The 17,853-nt window shown below is 35.8% G+C and overlaps 1 protein-coding gene across 1 annotated transcript in view; it reads right to left on the bottom strand.

Annotated features, from left to right (window-relative positions):
• Positions 1 to 15,094, bottom strand: part of LOC145662915 (uncharacterized) — a 190,145-nt gene extending 175,051 nt beyond the window's left edge. The window contains exon 1 of the mRNA XM_081728920.1: positions 14,848 to 15,094. The gene's annotated coding sequence lies outside the window, so the exon portion shown is untranslated. The remainder of the gene's footprint in view (positions 1 to 14,847) is intronic.
• Positions 15,095 to 17,853: the final 2,759 nt, after the last annotated feature.

Below are 17,853 nucleotides of genomic sequence, written 5' to 3'. Positions count from 1 at the left end.
TTTTTTTAAACAAATCAGCATACTTCCTTTTTCTATCGTCACTCGAAAGTAAAATGGTCAAAACAAAGAAAAATCGAAGAAAAGATAATATCAGTCTCTCAAACAGTTATGCAATAGTCTATAGTAGTCTAATAAAACAACAACTGCGAATACCCAGTTAGTAAATTAGAGTAACAAAGTTGATAATTAATCAGTATCTATAGCATAGGCAGGACGCTGAATTGGCTCAAGCCATCCCCTTTCGGTACATGATATCGAAATGGATTTTGCTTTCGTGTATTATGTCCGTTTCTTCCTCTTTTATATAGACATTTTATGACTCTCTTGAAAACAAGCTTTACAAAGACATGTTTAAACAAAATTTTCTCATAAGCTTTATCCTTAATCCTACACAATATTTCAGCCAGTTAGTAATAATACTCTATCCTTAATCTTTTAAAACTCATTTTTCGTTATCATAGCCATCAAAATTCATCTGCGATTGCGAATAGAGAGCATTAAGAAAGCAAATGGATATTTAAATTTTATTATTACAGGTATCATTTAGCAACCTCGGTGTGCCTGTTTGCTGATTCTATTCTCGCTACGACCACTAAATTTTCTGCTGTTGGTCCCGAATCATGAGGAAATTGGTGAACTACTTGAATTAAGAGACAGCGAAATCCATTCCATAAAGTCATAAATAATGCCACCCGGGAACCGATGAACTGGCCACTCACCACACAGTTGAACGTGAGCCATCAAGCTGGTCATATTCTTTCATGATTGTAGTGCCAAGAAGTTTAATTTAGTGCTTCTTAGAAAATTTCATGAATGTTTCAATACAGTTAACTAAAGAAAAGTGTAAAGAATGTAACTTCTTTTTCATCTGTCTCCAAGGGTGCTGATTTCTCTGTAAATTTGGGGGGGGAGGGGGCATTCAGATGCAGAACGTATATATATGAAGATTTTAAGACAAATTGCACTAAAATTATGCCAAATATTGTGCACTCATAAATACAACAGGGGGACCTACATGATCTTTGGGGGCCCGGACCTCCTTGGCCGCCCCAGGATCGGCGCCCTTGTCTGCCTCACCTGCAATTCGGCTCACCTATATGTACCGAAAGAAAATACTCAACTTCATGTCACAAGTCCCCATAAAGTACTTTGGCCGACCATATGACCTACATTTCAGCCGGTGACACCACATAATACTTGTTGTATGTGTATGTGTAGGAGCATTTATTCGTTACGGCAATTATTACTGCTCTCCTTGATATATTTCTGGCTATGCCACTGATCATAATACTGTACTAATTATTGCATTTGAGAGGTTCGTAATTATAATAATGTGTTGACACAGTTTAGAATTTTTTCCTTTCATATTTATAGTATAATATAAAAGAGTAAAATTGACTGACTCGTCAACATAAAGGCTATGATACAATAACTAGAAACAAAATTTAGACAGGCAACTCCGTTGCCATGAAAGCAAGTGATAAGAAAAGGCTCTTTAAAATACGCGTCCTAAAGAAGGTTTTTTTTTTTTTTCAAGACTGTAGTATCTCATATTAGGAAGATAAAAATTGGCATATGAGCTTTGCATTGAAAATAACGACATGTGTTTCAGTACTTTTAGAAAAGTCCACTTTAAAATAGAAAAAAGGGGGCAATTTCTGCCTTACAAATTTCGATTCTTTATTGTGAAATTACCAAATGTGAGGATTCACTTTGTTTAGAGGCTTAGAAGTTGGTATTTTTTAAAACTAAACTCTTAATTAAAAATAAGGGAACAAGTGATAAGAAAAGGCTCTTTAAAAATACGCGTCCTAAAGAAGGTATTTTTTTTTTTTTTCAAGACTGTAGTATCTCATATTAGGAAGATAAAAATTGGCATATGAGCTTTGCATTGAAAATAACGACATGTGTTTCAGTACTTTTAGAAAAGTCCACTTTTAAATAGAAAAAAGGGGGCAATTTCTGCCTTACAAATTTCGATTCTTTATTGTGAAATTACCAAATGTGAGGATTCACTTTGTTTAGAGGCTTAGAAGTTGGTATTTTTTAAAACTAAACTCTTAGTTAAAAATAAGAGAACAAGTTTCGATAATTCCGCTTCTAATGAGGAAAATGAGCAATTTCTATAGTATTCAAATTTCCGATTCTTTATACACAAAGTTTATACGACTATTCGTTTAAGTTGAAGGTAAGAAATGTAGTACATATATTCTTATTAGAAATTAATCGAATTCGGGTCCTAAAGGGGATAATTTTCAGTATTAAAATTTTCGATTTTTTTTACTCACAAAATGCTTGAAGTTAGTATTCACTTAGGTTGGAGGCCTGAAATTCTATATATAAACTCATAATCAAAAATTAGTAAACATGTATTGCAACGTTTTGGACGATTCAGTTTTCAAAAAGAAAACACGGATAATTTTTACAATATTCAAATTTTCTCTTCTATATTCATTAAATATTATTTCCGTGTGAAGAATGGACACTTCTATTTGTTCTATTATAAGTATTCATTATAAATCGTTTACATAAACATCTAGGGGGCTGCGGTGGCTCAGTGGTAGAGCGTTCCCGGGTTCGATCCCAGTCCCCGTCAAGTGAACTTTCTGTGGACAAACATCGTGTGCCTGGGTTTTCTCGGGGTTCTCCCGTTTCCTCCCACTTTCTTCATTCAATTTCATTCATTACTCCCATTTCATTCATTATTTATCATCACCGTCTCCTTTAGCCTAACCGGCATAAGCGTGGGACGTAAAACTCAAAGATTTTAAATAAACATTTAACAGTCGAATTCCATCTGTGGGGCAGAAAGTCGTTTGGGGGTTATTTGGTTCTCGCGGATACACCTCTGTATTGGCTAATCTAACATATCATGAAATTAGTACAATCTTATCACAAAATTTCTAACGGATTTTATTATTATATTTTTCAAAAATTATATATTACTACGTTAAAACTATGTTACAGTGAATGAGTAAATTTCCTTATGATCTGTTAGATAAGTTTTTTTCTTAAAACGAGGAAACTGTTCCATAATTCAGACAATTGTGTGAAATAGTTATTATTTTTTTAAAAATACATTTTTGTATACCACACAGTACTACAGAGTGTATTCCAAATATCAAACTAGAACAATAAAACTAGTGACTGCTAGCAGGAACCCTCTGTTGATTGCCAGTGCAGTGATTTTAGCACAGTGTGGTATATATAATGTTATCGTTTGAACTAACGCTGTTAAGGGGCCAGACTACTAAAAATGATACAAAAGCTAACCATTTTTCTTTTACCCGCTTTTCGTAAGTGAAAAGATATAACGAAATGTAATTTACCACAATAATAGATAATGTTATTCTACACCCGAAAATAGGAATCAAGAGAATGTTCAGTGCTGCCACCCATATAAATTACAGTATGGCCAGAATATGAATTACTGTACCCAAAAATCTAGGTTAAGGCAGTCACTAGAAAAATATACTCAAGGGTAGTTGATTACTCATCATGTTGTCTTGGTTCCTTGTTAACTACTTTTTAAATAATATTTGTATTTATTTTGTACTGTTTATTACAAAATTATTTATTTTGTACTGTTTATTAAGTGTTAGAATAGGGGAGAAAATGACAGAGGAGAGTGCAATTGGAGGGGGGGATTCGACAGGGATAGCGTCTCTCGCTAACATTCTTTAATAACTATCTAGAAGAGATAGTGATATAGAGCCCACATAATGAAGACAGCATTTCGGTAGAAGGTAGAATGATTAAGTGTATAAGGCTTGCAGATGATATGGTGAAATCTGAAAGAAAATCATTAAGATGTTAGAAAACTTGAGGAAGGACTGTGAAGAATATGGAATGAAAATAAATGTTAGAAGGACAAAAGCCATGGTGATTGGAAAGAAGCGGTCGGTGTGAAATATAGAAGTAGAAGGGTTGAAAATAGGAACAGGAAAATAGGAAAATAGGTGACTACTTTTCGATACTTAGATAGTACCGGTATTATTAGTGATGATATGAAGTGTGAACGTGAAATGAAAGCAAGGATAGGAATGGCGAAAGAAGCCTTTAGGAGGAAGAAAAGGCTATTTTGTGAGACACTGAATAAAGAGTTGAGAAAAAAAACTAATAAAATCCTTCGTTTAGAATGTACTGTATGGGGCAGAAACATTGGCATTGCGCAAAAGTGATGAAAAAAGATCGGAAACTTTCAAAATGTGGGTGTGGAGAAGAATGGAGAGAATTAGCTGGGTCGAGCAGAAAACGAATGAGAGGATGTGAGAAAAAAATGACAGTTTTAGATATTATTTAAAAGAGGAATAGAAACTTGTTGGGACATTAGCTAAGGAGTAACTGTACCATGAGGGATGCACTAGAGGGTATGGTAATAGGAAAGAGAGGGAAGGGGTGAAGGAGACTACAATTGATAGTCGGGTATCAAAACAAAAATCTACGTGAAGTCGAAGACGTTAGCTGATGACTGTGGAGCATAGAAGCTTCTCAGTCGCAGCAGTTGACCTGCCAATAATGGATAAAAAAAATCTATGATAATGATGATGATTTTCTTGATAACAAGGCTTTCTTTACTTTTATTGTCGTTCGAAAGGAAAAAGGCAACGAAAGGAAAGTTTTTAATGTATTTGATGTATTAATGCCGGTTACGTCACTTCTCCGATAGTAAATATCTCGTATTGGTCACTTTTCTGTATTTTCTATCTTTAATATTAATAAAATAGAGCTGACATCAGCTGACGTTGTCTGACATGAGATTTTCGCATATAAAAGAGTCACCTAGAACCATAAGATCTAATCGTTTATGAATCTCTTTTCTCGATTTTCGGCTCGGAAGATGTGGAAATATTATTATTCTTCCCTCATTTATCCAGATTCTGACTTAAGGCCAAACAACGATCAGTGCTTATAATTAGAATATAAATCTTTCTTAAAATTGTAATATTTTTGTTGGAACGCAAACAGGGTACAAAAAAGTGCATACAATTTGAAACATGTTCATAATACTGTAACAAACATTTGTAAGTTTTGTAATATTTGTACAAAATTGTTTGTACAGATGATAAATTTATTTGGCTTACAAAATTACCAGCATTTTAAAAATAAATATGGCGTATGTTCCCTTTTTAACGTTTTGTGGTCGCCACTGCCTTTAAAGCTCATTATAAAATCTATTTACATTAATAATTCAACCATACTGCATAGGGATATTTTTCGATATGTCCTTTGGTTCAGAAAATAACCACTACACGTCTACACTGTTTTGCCAACAGATGGCACTGCCTGCTTTCAATGAACTGTTCTGGGGGTTACAAATGTAACCAGAATGTGTTTGAGAGTATGAGGATGTAAAGATTAACAGCCTCATACCCTCAAACGCATTCTGGTTACATTTGTAACCACCAGAACAGTTACTTTAAAAGCAGGCAGTACCATCTATTGGCAAAACAGTGTAGACGTGTAGTGATTATTTTCTGAACCAAAGGACATATCGAGAAATATCCCTATGCAGTATGGTTGAATTATTAATGTAAATAGATTTTATAATGAGCTTTAAAGGCAGTGGTTACTTAATCGACCACAAAACGTTAAAGGGTAATGTCGTAAGTAACCGTGTACCTTATGCAATCCATATCTTTCGGCGGACTAGAGCCAAACATTTTGAAAAAATGTTTGGCGCGTTAAAGGGTTAACAGTCATTGCCTTTTGCCTTTCCTTTGAGTTACAAGCGGTCAGGAGTAAAATTGAGTTAAGCGCCATCAAGGTATCTCTCTCTCTCTCTCTCTCTCTCTCTCTCTCTCTCTGTCTCTCTGTCTCTCTCTCTCTCTCTCTCTCTCTATATATATATATATATATATTTCTTGATAAATTAATCATTACTGTTATAGCTCGGAGTTTAAATTAGTCAGAAACTAGAGTGTGATTTCAGTTTCATTTTTAAAATAAACTAACTGAAACAGCTTTTCTTCGGATGAGGAGAACAGTATTTCAACCCGTTTGCCCCTTAGGATACATATTGCAATGAAATCGTATAAATTTGACATTCTACGTATTATCTAACCTGGCAGCTGGTTTTGAATGTGTCCATATGATGCAGACTTCTATTAAGTGCTGAATTCATATTCCCGTCAAGATATGGGAAATTCAAATTACGCCGTCCACGAAGTGAATCTTTATTTTTATGACGAAACAGAACATGCGCTCATTCCTTAGCTTATAGCCAATGCTACAGGATCTAATTCGGTTTTATCTTTTCTTTCTTCATTCTTTTCTAAATGTAACACTGCTTTCCTTTTGCCATTTCAACGAAAAACAAGAGTATTGGTTGGTGGGCCAATGTTATGAATAGACTTCGGATCGATATGCACTAAAAAACGGCTAAATATGCATGCAAATATGCGCTAAAAATTACGAAAATATGCACTGAAAATATGCAAATATGCACTAAAAATTGTAAATATGCACCATTCAAAAGCTAAAGTCAAATGAGGAATTTTATTATCTGTAGAGAAAAAGGTGTATTACATGAACTACATATACTTGGTGTATAACTATGATGTATTTATGCTACAATATACAACTATGTACTTTTCGATGTTTCTGGCAAAAGCCTGTATTTATCTGTCAAAACATTACTGTATATGGAAAATGTTCTTTCCTTGTCACGGGTCGTTAAGAGACAGTATTTCAAAGAAGCAATGTTACTTGCCTACAAATCTGAAATTCGTGAGTCGTTGTTCCCAGGAACACTTTATTTACATTAGACAAGAATTTTATGCCAGACTTTTTCGCGTCTATTGACTATGAATTTCGAAAAAAAATTTGTCCGATTGGTTTTGGTGGCGTCTGTTTTGTTATTGAATCAAACTGCTCAAATGCACTACAAAGTCCTAATCATCGCTTTTCTAATCTCGTTATGATTTTTGAAATTGCACTAAAATGAAAATGAAATGAAATTTTTGAGTTTTACGTCCCATGGTTATGCCGGTTAGGCTAAAGGAGACGGTGATAATGAAAGAAATCGTGTAATGAAGAAAGTGAGAGAAAACGGGAGAACCTCGAGAAAACCCACACACACAGTGTTTATCCACCACAAAGTTCACTTGGCGGGAGCAGGGTTTGAACCCAGGACCCCAAACACTAGAGGTGAACGCTCTACCACTGAGCCACTGCGGCTCCCATGAACTGAAATGAGTATTGATAAACGTAAGGTCGCTTTTAATATTTCAGCTCCGTAAGCCTCCAAAGCTTCTTGAATACATTTGGTTTCTTCGGGTTGAAACAGCTCACAGGCAGTATGTGAAATTAAAATATACATATACTTATACATATACAAAACATTTCTGGCATAAACATACAATAAAAGCTACCTAGCGAAATTGAACAGGACTCACAAAAATTTCCGTTAAAGGTTTTAAAGTTAACGAAGATAGATGTGTTTTTTTTTTTTAAAAAATAGTAATGTACAGTCTGCAGCAAAAAAACCTGCAACATGAGCATGTAAATTTATTATGAAACGACGAAGTCTTTGCTCCAAAATTAGTGTTCAGGGAGGACGCCGAGGTTTAACCAGGCGTGATTCGTGCTTAGACGTTATGTTGATTCCCTGGACTGTTAGGCGTAGTTTCACAATAAACTTACATGCTCATGTTGCAGGTTTTTGCTGCGGACTGTACATACATATAATGGACATAGCGAGATAAAATAAAATGTTGTACATAGGTGTTTCGTATTCAATTACAGTATTTATTTGTGCTACGAATTAATACACATAAAACTTACAGTGAACAAAAAAAGCCTACATACGGTTTCAAAGGCCAAGACAAAGAGTAGATGATATGCCCTTTTCAGCGCTCCTCCCTCTACTGTTGATTCCCTTTTGAACAATTGTGTATATTATGCTCCTTGTTCCATGTCTCTAAACCAGCTAGAGAACGAGTTATTGGTATTTGGAAATTACTATGCAAATTGCACTTCGTTTAAAAAGTCGCACGGTATCTAGGGCCTTATGTGGCACTGGACTAAAGATTAAATATGTAGGGTAACAAGTAAACGAAGACCTTTACAACGTAGTTCATATATCTAACCTCTTACAAAATGTCGAAGAATTTTCTAAATGCTACATTCCGGAACTTGCAAATTTCCGTTAAAATATATATGTTAACATCCGTTCTTCGCAACACAGGTTCCGCCTAATCGAGAGAATTTAACCATTTTTTTTTTTTTTTACCTTTAAATTCATGGCACCGTGAAATATTTCCGTTTAAAATAATTTTCCGTTTAATAAGGGACCTGTTGAAGGTAGTTTTTACTGTATTAAAAACCTGTATTCAGAAACCTTAGCTTCTTGTTTAAAAGAAAATAAATCAACTTGAAATTACTTTTTGTATCCAATTATGTGTAAATCCTAGAATATTTTCTTCCAGCGTAACATTGTCCGTTTCAAATAGTAGGGTCTAATAATTTACAATGTATAATATAAATACTTTACAATGGAATAAAGTGATTTGAACGAGACATGGAGCATGAATGGAAAGAAGGTAAAGTTATCGAAAACATAACAGAAGACTTAGTAGGAAAGTTACGTTTCGAGAGACCTGGGTGCGTATCAAAGCAACACAAGCTTATATTTAAATACTCTCATAAACTCCTTAAAGGAAAACTTGGAAACTTATCTCAGAAAGTAACTGCTGTGACGAGTTTTAGATTTTGTAAAGCAAATATTTTAATTAATTTAGAGCTCATTTGCAAAGAATTCTTCATTCCTTCCCGAAATACATTTTTCAATGGTTTCTTTGCGATGAACTCTGTCGAATATGAAAAAAGCCACATCTGAGTTGTTTCATAGATGTATAAACTCCTTATTAGACTTGAAACTGCTATGAAAATATAAGAAGGATAAACTGCTGAAGTTTCAGCTGTTGCTGTCGAAAAAAATAGAAATGTCCTCTTCTGAAATCAAGCTTACTTACTTTGAAAATATTATTTGTTTAGCATACATTTTGCATAATATATTTTCTTCTTGAATTGTTAATGTCTCTCAACTTCAATCCATTGTTTCAGAAGATAACTTTTTAGAAGATTTTTCCGGCCCATTTAGTTGTAGTGCGACATCTTTGTCCAATTTTTGTCTACCCAAGAAAAAAAATGTGCCATTCAAGTTAACAGAGGAGGGCCATTTCAAAATTTCAGCCACTTCGATCACCTGTACTGCGACATTTTCAAATTTGAATTTTAACCATCTCAGAATTTTGTCCATTTTCGTCCACCCAAGAAAAAGAATCATCATTCAAATTAACAAAAGAGAACCATTTCAAAATTTCGTCCAATTCGATCACCTGTAGGGCGATATCTCTAAATGCGAATTTTAACTGGCTCAGAATTTTGTCCAATTTTTGTCCATTTTTGTCCACCCAAGAACAAATTTTGTACCATTCAAATTAACAGAGAGGGACATTAAAAACTTGGGCACTTCGATCACCTGTAGTGCGACATCGTCAAATTTGAATTTTAACTAGCTTAGGAGTTTGCCCAATTCCTGTCCATTTTTGTCCACCTCAAAAAAAATGTAAATTCAAATAAACGAGGAAGGGTCATTTCAAAATTTCGCCACATCGATCACCTGCAGTACGACATTTTTAAATTCGAATTTTAAGAAGCTTCAAGTTTTGTTCAATTTTTGTGCATTCATGTACCACCAACAAAACATTGTGTACCATTAAAATAAACGAGGGAGGGTCATTTCAAAAATTGGCCACTTCGATTACCTGTAGTGCGATATCTTCAAATTCAAATTTTAATTACCTCAGAATGCGTCCAATTTCTGTACATTTTTGTACAGTCACAAACATAAATAAATGGAGGTTTGAGCCATAAGAAATAATGGCTCCAACCTCCATTTATTTATGTTCGTGACTGTACCATCAAAAAATTGTACTATTCAAATTAACAAAAGGAGGGCCATTTCAAAATTTTGGCCACTTCGATCACCAGGAGTGTGATATCTTTAAACTCGAATTCTAACTAGCTTATAATTTTCCCTATTTTGTGTAGACTTTTATACCACCAAGATAGTTGAAATTCAAATTTGAAACTGTCTCACTACAGGTGATGCAAGTGGTCAAATTTTTAAATGACCGTCCCTGGTTTATTCAATAGTGCAGAATTTATTCTTCGTGGTACAAAAATGTTCAAAAATTCGACACAATTCTGTGCGAATTAAAATTCGAATTTGAAGATGTTGTGGTACAGGTGATCAAAGTGGCCGAAATTTTGAAATGGCTCTCCTTCGTTTATTTGAATGGTACAAATTTTTTGAGGAGTGGACAAAAATGAACAAAAAATTGGACAAGATTCTGAGCTAGTTAACTCAAGTTTGAAGTTGTCACACTACAGGTGATCAATGTGGACAAGTTTTGAAATGGCTCTCCCTCCTTTATTTAAATGATGCAATTTTTTTCTTGGGTGGACAAAAATGGGCAAAAATTGTACAAAATTCTAAGCAAGTTAAAATTCTAATTAAGATGTCGCACTACAACTAAATACACCAAAATTTTTCTTTTGGCATTCTTATACTGCCACACAATTTCAAACCCACACACACATAACAGTAGGTACTTTAACTACTGAGGTGAGTGACGTGGAAATTTTGTTGAAGATGATTTGACATTGTTATTTCTATCTTCTTCCAAAAAGCTGACATTCATGCATCATTACCGGGAGGATGATGAATCACTCACCCTTTTGTTATTCTCGTTTCACATAATCTTAGAAGATATTCTAAACTGACAACAATGAACCATTTAAAGATCTTGAGTCTATTTGTATTAGAAACTTGAAATTCCATTTATGAAGAAAGTTGTTGGTTGTTGAAAATTATCAATTTGGTCGTTCCTTTAAATATTCATTTATATGCAGTAACGACATAAACATGCACTAACGTCCGAAATATGCAAATATATGCACTATAAAACTCTGCTATTTTACCCCAAAACACCTGAAACGAATTTCTGTTTAAAGAGCATATCGATATCACATCAGGAAAAAAACATGCAAATATGCAAAAATCCGAAGTCTAGTTATGAACAACTAGATGTGTCATTTATAAACCCCTTATCAAAACTTACACCAAATAAGAAAAAGTAGGGCAGAAATATGATACTACTAACGTCTCACGATTTTGGTAGTGATTTGGATTTAGATGGGGTATTGCATCTCGAAAGCCCATTGAGAGATTTCATTTCCAGATGCAATAAAAGGTCAACGTACACATGGTGTCTTTTGATGTCTCTACGGCAAGTTTCCAGTAATATGGTATGTGGTGCACAGTGGACGGGTTTGTGTTATTGAAACTTAAAAGGTGCCTAAAGAGAAACATTGGGTTTTCTTAGGGGATATTGATCCGTAGAGAATCATTGTGTAATGAAGGAAAGACAATGATATAGTCTTCCACTGTCGTGGAAACAGCTCACCTTGGTAATAAATTATGACCACAGATGCATTATATTTTGCTATTTATTTTTTCGTTTGAGTCGCATTGCAGGACGTAATTCAGCACCATAAGTTCGTCTGATTTAATAAGAATAATATTTGTTACTTTATAAACGTAACAAATATACAGAACATAAACATTATATAGAATGACTGAAACTTCTGAAGTGTACGATTTGATTTGTTGGATATTATACTATAATGGCTTTTGTTTATTTTCAATTTCGACATTGTTCTTTGTTTTTCTCTTACGAATAAACTGTAATTTGAGTTAGCAAGTGTACCTTTCTAAGGTCAAGTGGTTAAATAGCGTGGTCGTGGGTTCGATGAGTGATAAAAGGTACTAAACATCGGTTACAGATATGAGTATGGTTCCATTCCCATTTTGAATAGTAATGTCGTACAGCCTCAGTGCTGAAAAGATACCTTGAACTTGAATTAATAAGTAAACTAATAAATAAATTAAGCCGTTCATGCTAGTATTTGCTTACAATCGTATTCTGAAGCAAATTATAACAAAAGTCCGAAGCTTCTACCAGCAAAGAATTAAAACATTTTCTTTACAATGTGTTATATTATGGACATAATATTTATCATTTGTATCAAATGATGGTGTACTTAAAGCTTTTAACGTACTGTTTTCTTATTTTCTTCTTGGGGGCAAGGACACGGTGGCTTAGTCGCCCTTCCCACTGATCTAGTGGCGCGTTTGGTATATGTGGTTTCGGGTTCGATTCCCGGTGGAAGAGCATTTGGAATTTTAACTGCCCTCATTGTTTCTGTGTTGGTGTCCCTATTCTTAAAGCAGGGTTCAAAATTTCCTGTCGCCAGGCCGCCATTGGTGACTCGAAATTTAGAGCTGGCGACCAGTGTTCAGTAGAAATAGTTTCTTCCTAAACTCACAGGGCTATGCAGTTTCTGTTTCGCACGAAAATAATTATCACTGAGTGAGAGGAAACACGGAATCTGAAGTCTTCACAACGGACACGGAAAGTGAAGTCTTTTACAACGTTGTAATTCTCCCCTCTTTTCCCATCCTCCATTGAAATTGTTTGCCTCCTGGATTCCTGCCTTATGAGATTCCCAAATTTGCTTCCAATTATCACATTTTGTGCAATTCTACCTATGAGTACTGCTTCATGTGAGAGAAGTCTCAGCAGTCTCAACAGAGTTAAAGCTGCCTACAGGAATGCACTGAAGACTGAGACATTGGATGATTTGCTGAGAATTTTCATCATGTCCTTCACGTAAGGACTTTGATCCGAAAACTGCAATCGATAACTGGTACTTTAGTGCAGAGGGAGAGAAAGCGTTACACCAATTCAAAATTGACTATCCTAAATCTAATTTGAAAATATACAGGGTATTCTCCTATATATACAGAAAATACACGAAACAATAACAGAAAAGCATGTGAAAGCCGAAGAACGAAACAATAACAGGAAACAATAATGTCAAAATACATATGATGATCTCTACAATTGCATTTTAATGCTTCATTTTATATTAATATTTTATAACAATAACAACAATGAAATTTAAATATGATTTCTAAGGAGCAAACGCAATTTACTAATAGGCTATACGTTATTGTGATAAGCTTCGCAACAGCATTTTCAAACTTACGCCGAGATGATTACAGAAAAGAGATCTCCTCCAGTTCCTTACCAGAGGGTAGCGTTCCCAAAACTGATGCAACGTTCCCTCTTTGTACTGACATACTGATGCGTTGTAGTAGAAAAGATGTTGCTATAGCGTCTCTTGACGATAAATAAATGCGGTGACCAACTTCTTTTATAAAGTTAAGGTCTTCGGGACCCCATGAACCACCCGATTCGATAGCTATAGCGACAAAATCTAATTGTCTGATTTTGAAATTTTATCCAATGATGTAATCTCTTTCTTTGTCCAACCAAAGGCCATGGCGGGGAGGGGGAAGGGCCTCTCATAATTTGTACATGAGAGATACTGGAACCATCATTTTTAGATTTGCGAGTGCGTCTGACTTTGAAATTTTGCACCCTGCCTAAAGGTTAATAGACAAAACTAAAATGAAGTAAGAACAGTAATAATTAAAGAAATTAAGTTACTGAAGAACGTTCGGTAAATCTATTAACTAAAATGGTAGAGCACTTATTTCTGGTGCGTGGGGGTCCTGGTTCGATTCTCGACCAAGTAAGTTTGTAATGAACAACATCGTGTCTGTGAATTTTCTCGGGGTACTTCCGTTTCCTTCTATATTCTTATTTATTTCATTCCTCTATTATCATCCACTTGCCTTAATCATCCGTTTCTCTTAGCCTAAAGAGCATAATTGTGAAAGCTGAAAGATTATGCCAACTAAAAATTTTAAAAAAGACATAAAATGTTGAAACGAACCTAATGTTGTAGATAACAATGTTATGTTACAAGCAGAATATTTATACTTTGCACTAGAAGAATTAGTTTTATGGAAAATATTTTAGAGATACTGTGTAGCCTATATAGCCTACAATTTTGGTCTGGTTTCAAAATAATTTTTGATGCAAGTTCCCCTCCTTACGGAGTCACATTTCATAAAACTGCAATTTATCGTCTGCTAGGACACAAGGGGGAATATTTACAAATTGTTAAGGTTCTGCGTCTAATACAGTAGTTATAGAGATCTGAAGAAAGGAAAAATAATACAAACCGCGTTTTCCCATTAGGGACGTCAACTTGAAAAAATCCGTCTTATACCTATATATAACTTAGACTACAAATAGATTATATATACATAATTTCATTCTTCTACACCTAATACATGAAAAATCAAATATTTAGTTTAACGTCCCTCGGGTGTGTACAGAGGCTAAGGGAAAAGGTGATAATGACAAATGTATGAAACGGGGAATGAAGAAAGTTGGAGGAAACGGAAGAACCCACGCACATGGTGTTTGTCCACCACAAAACTCACTTAGCAGGAGCTGGGATCGAACCAAGGACCACATGCACCAGAAGTGAACGCTCTATCACTGAGCCACTGCACTATGCCTAATAGTTTTGAAGATCTGGAGATAAATGAAGCAGTGAGTTATGGATTTACTCTTCTATGTAGATTTGAATTTTACATTTCACGATTTTGCTCTTTAAAGTGAAGAAGACAAAGAAAAACGAAGATAACGAAATAAATTGTTATAAGACAATTACCTGAAAGGGATTCGAACTCGCGACAGATAGGTCTTCTAGTGTAGTTTGTGTTGCAGGTTTTTGCAAGTTTTTTGTTGCAGGTCTGACAGTTAAAAGAAAATACACATACAAATAAATAATTTATAGGTATATGAAAATTATTGTAGATGGCTTAGAATACACTAGGATTTCTGATTGTAAACATACCTGATTCACGTGTTTATCTCCACACATAGCGTCCAGAAGAACACAATATTCTGAACGATATTATGTATAAGACACTTGTATTTTACAACAACATTGACTCTATTAGCACACTGTAAACACACTCGCATCTGTAACACTTATCGTTAAAATATAAACATTAGCTCTCTCACACCGAAACGCCACCGAAAGGCTGAAGCAATGCGGCCAGTCCAGTGTCTTCCTTGCACGCGGCAACAACAGATGGATCTCTTACACTGACTTACTGAACCCAGCAGACGACGCATACCTTGAACTTGGGAGGCTACAGTAGCGCCAACTAACAGAATTATATTATTACCACTCACTTGACATACATAACGTTCTTTTCCTAATGAGGAAGTAAAAGGGCGTGTGTAATGTGTGTTCTTTAATGCGACACCTTTGACAGCAGAAAAGAGAATGGAGTTCTTCGATAATTGAACACCGAACTCAGGTCTCCTACTAGATTTAACGGCGTAACGGCACTAGGTAGCTTAATAATAACGATGTGCTTTACTGCTAGTAGTTATCATCATCATCATCATCATAGGTATTCTGCATTTATTGGCAGGTCACTTGCTGCAATTGAGAAGTTTTCGTGCACCACGGTCTTCCACTAATCTCTTCATCTTTACGTATGATCTTTCTGTTTTGATATAGTCTATTAATTGCAGTCTCCTTCGTCCTCTCCCTCTCTCTTTCGTGCCATCATACCCTCTAGCATGCCCCTCATGATACAGTTTTTCTTAGCCAATATCTCAGTTTCTCTTTCTCTTCTTAATAATATCTAAAATTGTTTTTTTCTCCCAAACCATATCTAACACCCTCTCACTCGTTGTTCGCTCAACCCAGCTAATTTTGTTCATTCTTCTCCACACCCACATTTCGAAAACTTCAAGTAGTTTTTCATCATTTTTGCGTAATATAGTATTAGGACTGAAATACAGGCTATACCTTGGTACATACAGGCTGAATTTTCTTCACATACACTTCCACCAATCCGTTTTCAAGGTTGTCAATCTCCCTCCACAAAATCCCTAGATGTACTCCCTTAAATTATCTTGACATTTGGGGGGAGGACACGGAGTCTAAATGGTAGAGCACTCATCTCTACTAGGGATGACCACAAAGTTCCGGTTCCGGCGGAACCGGTTCCGCGAGGAACCGGTTCTCGTAGGTCCGGTTTTCAGAACCGGTTCCGGACCTGGATTCGAAAACCCGGATCTAGAACCGGATCTTAGGAACCGGTTCAAGAACCGGATCTTAAGAACCGGTTCCAGATCTGGATCTGAAAACTCGGTTCCAGAACCGGATTTTAGGAACCGGTTCCAAATCTGGATCTGAAAACCCGGTTCCAGAACCGGATCTTAGAAACCGGTTCCAGACCTGGATTCGAAAGCCCCCAAAGACCCGTAAAGGAAGCACAAAGTTCAAATTAAAAAAAATGCAAAGAGGACCATGCGCTTGTGCCTTCCCCCCAGACCCGTTTGTGCCCCCAGAAAAAATTTTGGTCCACCAGTGGGTGTTTAGCCAAATGAGTTGGTCAGTTTGCCTGTTTAGTCCATGAGTTTGCCAGTTACCCAGTTTATTTAGCTAAATGAGACAAGCTGCCGTTGCCTGGGCGCCTGCCTGTCGCTTCCACCATTTCATCTAGCATACTGTTCACAGCCTGCCAGCAGCTCGGGTTTAGCGTAGGGATGGTCATAAAGTTTCGGTTCCAGCGGAACCGGTTCCACGAGGAACCGGTTCTTGGAGATCCGGTTTTCAGAACCGGTTCTTGGAGATCCGGTTCTGGATCCGGTTCTAGACCTGGATCCGAAGAACCGGTTCTAGACCTGGATCCGAAAAACCGGATCCGTTCAGACCCGAAAACCGGTTCCACCAGGAACCGGTTCTGGCCATCCCTAATCTCTACTGCCAGAGGACTCTGGTTCACGCAAATGTTTGGTGAACAACATCGTGTTGGTGGGTACTCTAAAAAAAATTATTGTTTCCTTCCACATTCTCATTCCACTAATTTTTAATAGATATTCATTTTCATCAATAAACCATGATTAATCATGCATTACTGTTAACACGTTTATGTATCACGTTATTACGTCACAGTTAGGAGTAAGGAATATGTCTGTTATCTTTAGGAGAAAGTAGTCGGAAATATATAATCTGTTAGTTAACTTTTTTTCTTTAAGTATATACAGACAGAGCATAAATAAATAATTTGGTCTGCAAATCAAAACAAAATCTGTAACAAACGACTAATGGAGGATCATGAAGGTAAAAAGTGTGTGTGAAGGAGGCAGCCAGAACTTAAACTATGATAGGTATATCCAGGGCCGGATCCAGGATTCTCTAAGGGGCTGGGTGCACCAATAACTACCAGTACATTTGATTTAAATTTGAGTATTTTAAATGCCTTTAGGCATCTGTGATGTGAATGAGAAATTCCTTTGGAAATGCTAAGTGTCTGCTCTCGATGAATTCTTTTCCTTCAACCTTCAGAAAAATTGATTTAAACTATTGATTTTGCAAAACTCACTGCTAACTTCTCACTTTAGATAGTGTATATTTACAACGAAGGGAGTGTACACGTGCACCTTTGCACCCTCTCTAAATCCGGCCCTGGGTATATCATGAGTTTACTAGTATAAGCTTTCAAAAATATATAAATAATAGCTTAAATTATTTTTGTAACTCAAAAAACTGGGGATTTAGGCCCCGGTCTAGATCCGCTACTGTGAACCACATAAGTTTAGCTCAAAAAAAAAAAAAAAGTTTAAATTTTCATAAGAACTAATCACCATTTTGGGATACATAACATAGATCACCACACAACATTTGCGTTAGTTCCACTTGCTGAAGCCTTCCCACTAATGGGATCATCTTCCACTTCGTTGTGCCCCTATCCTATTCAAAAACGCTTGCACATTATTTATTTATTTATTTATTTATTGTCAACACAACAGGCTATAGCCCAATTATAGTGTTGTA

This window comes from Thermobia domestica, chromosome 10 (genome assembly GCF_964235325.1).
Source record: "Thermobia domestica chromosome 10, izTheDome1.hap1.1, whole genome shotgun sequence".
NCBI classification, from domain to species: Eukaryota; Metazoa; Arthropoda; class Insecta; order Zygentoma; family Lepismatidae; genus Thermobia; species Thermobia domestica.
The sequence above is the reverse complement of the archived record's forward strand: the minus strand, read 5'-3'. Positions and strand labels throughout refer to the sequence as shown.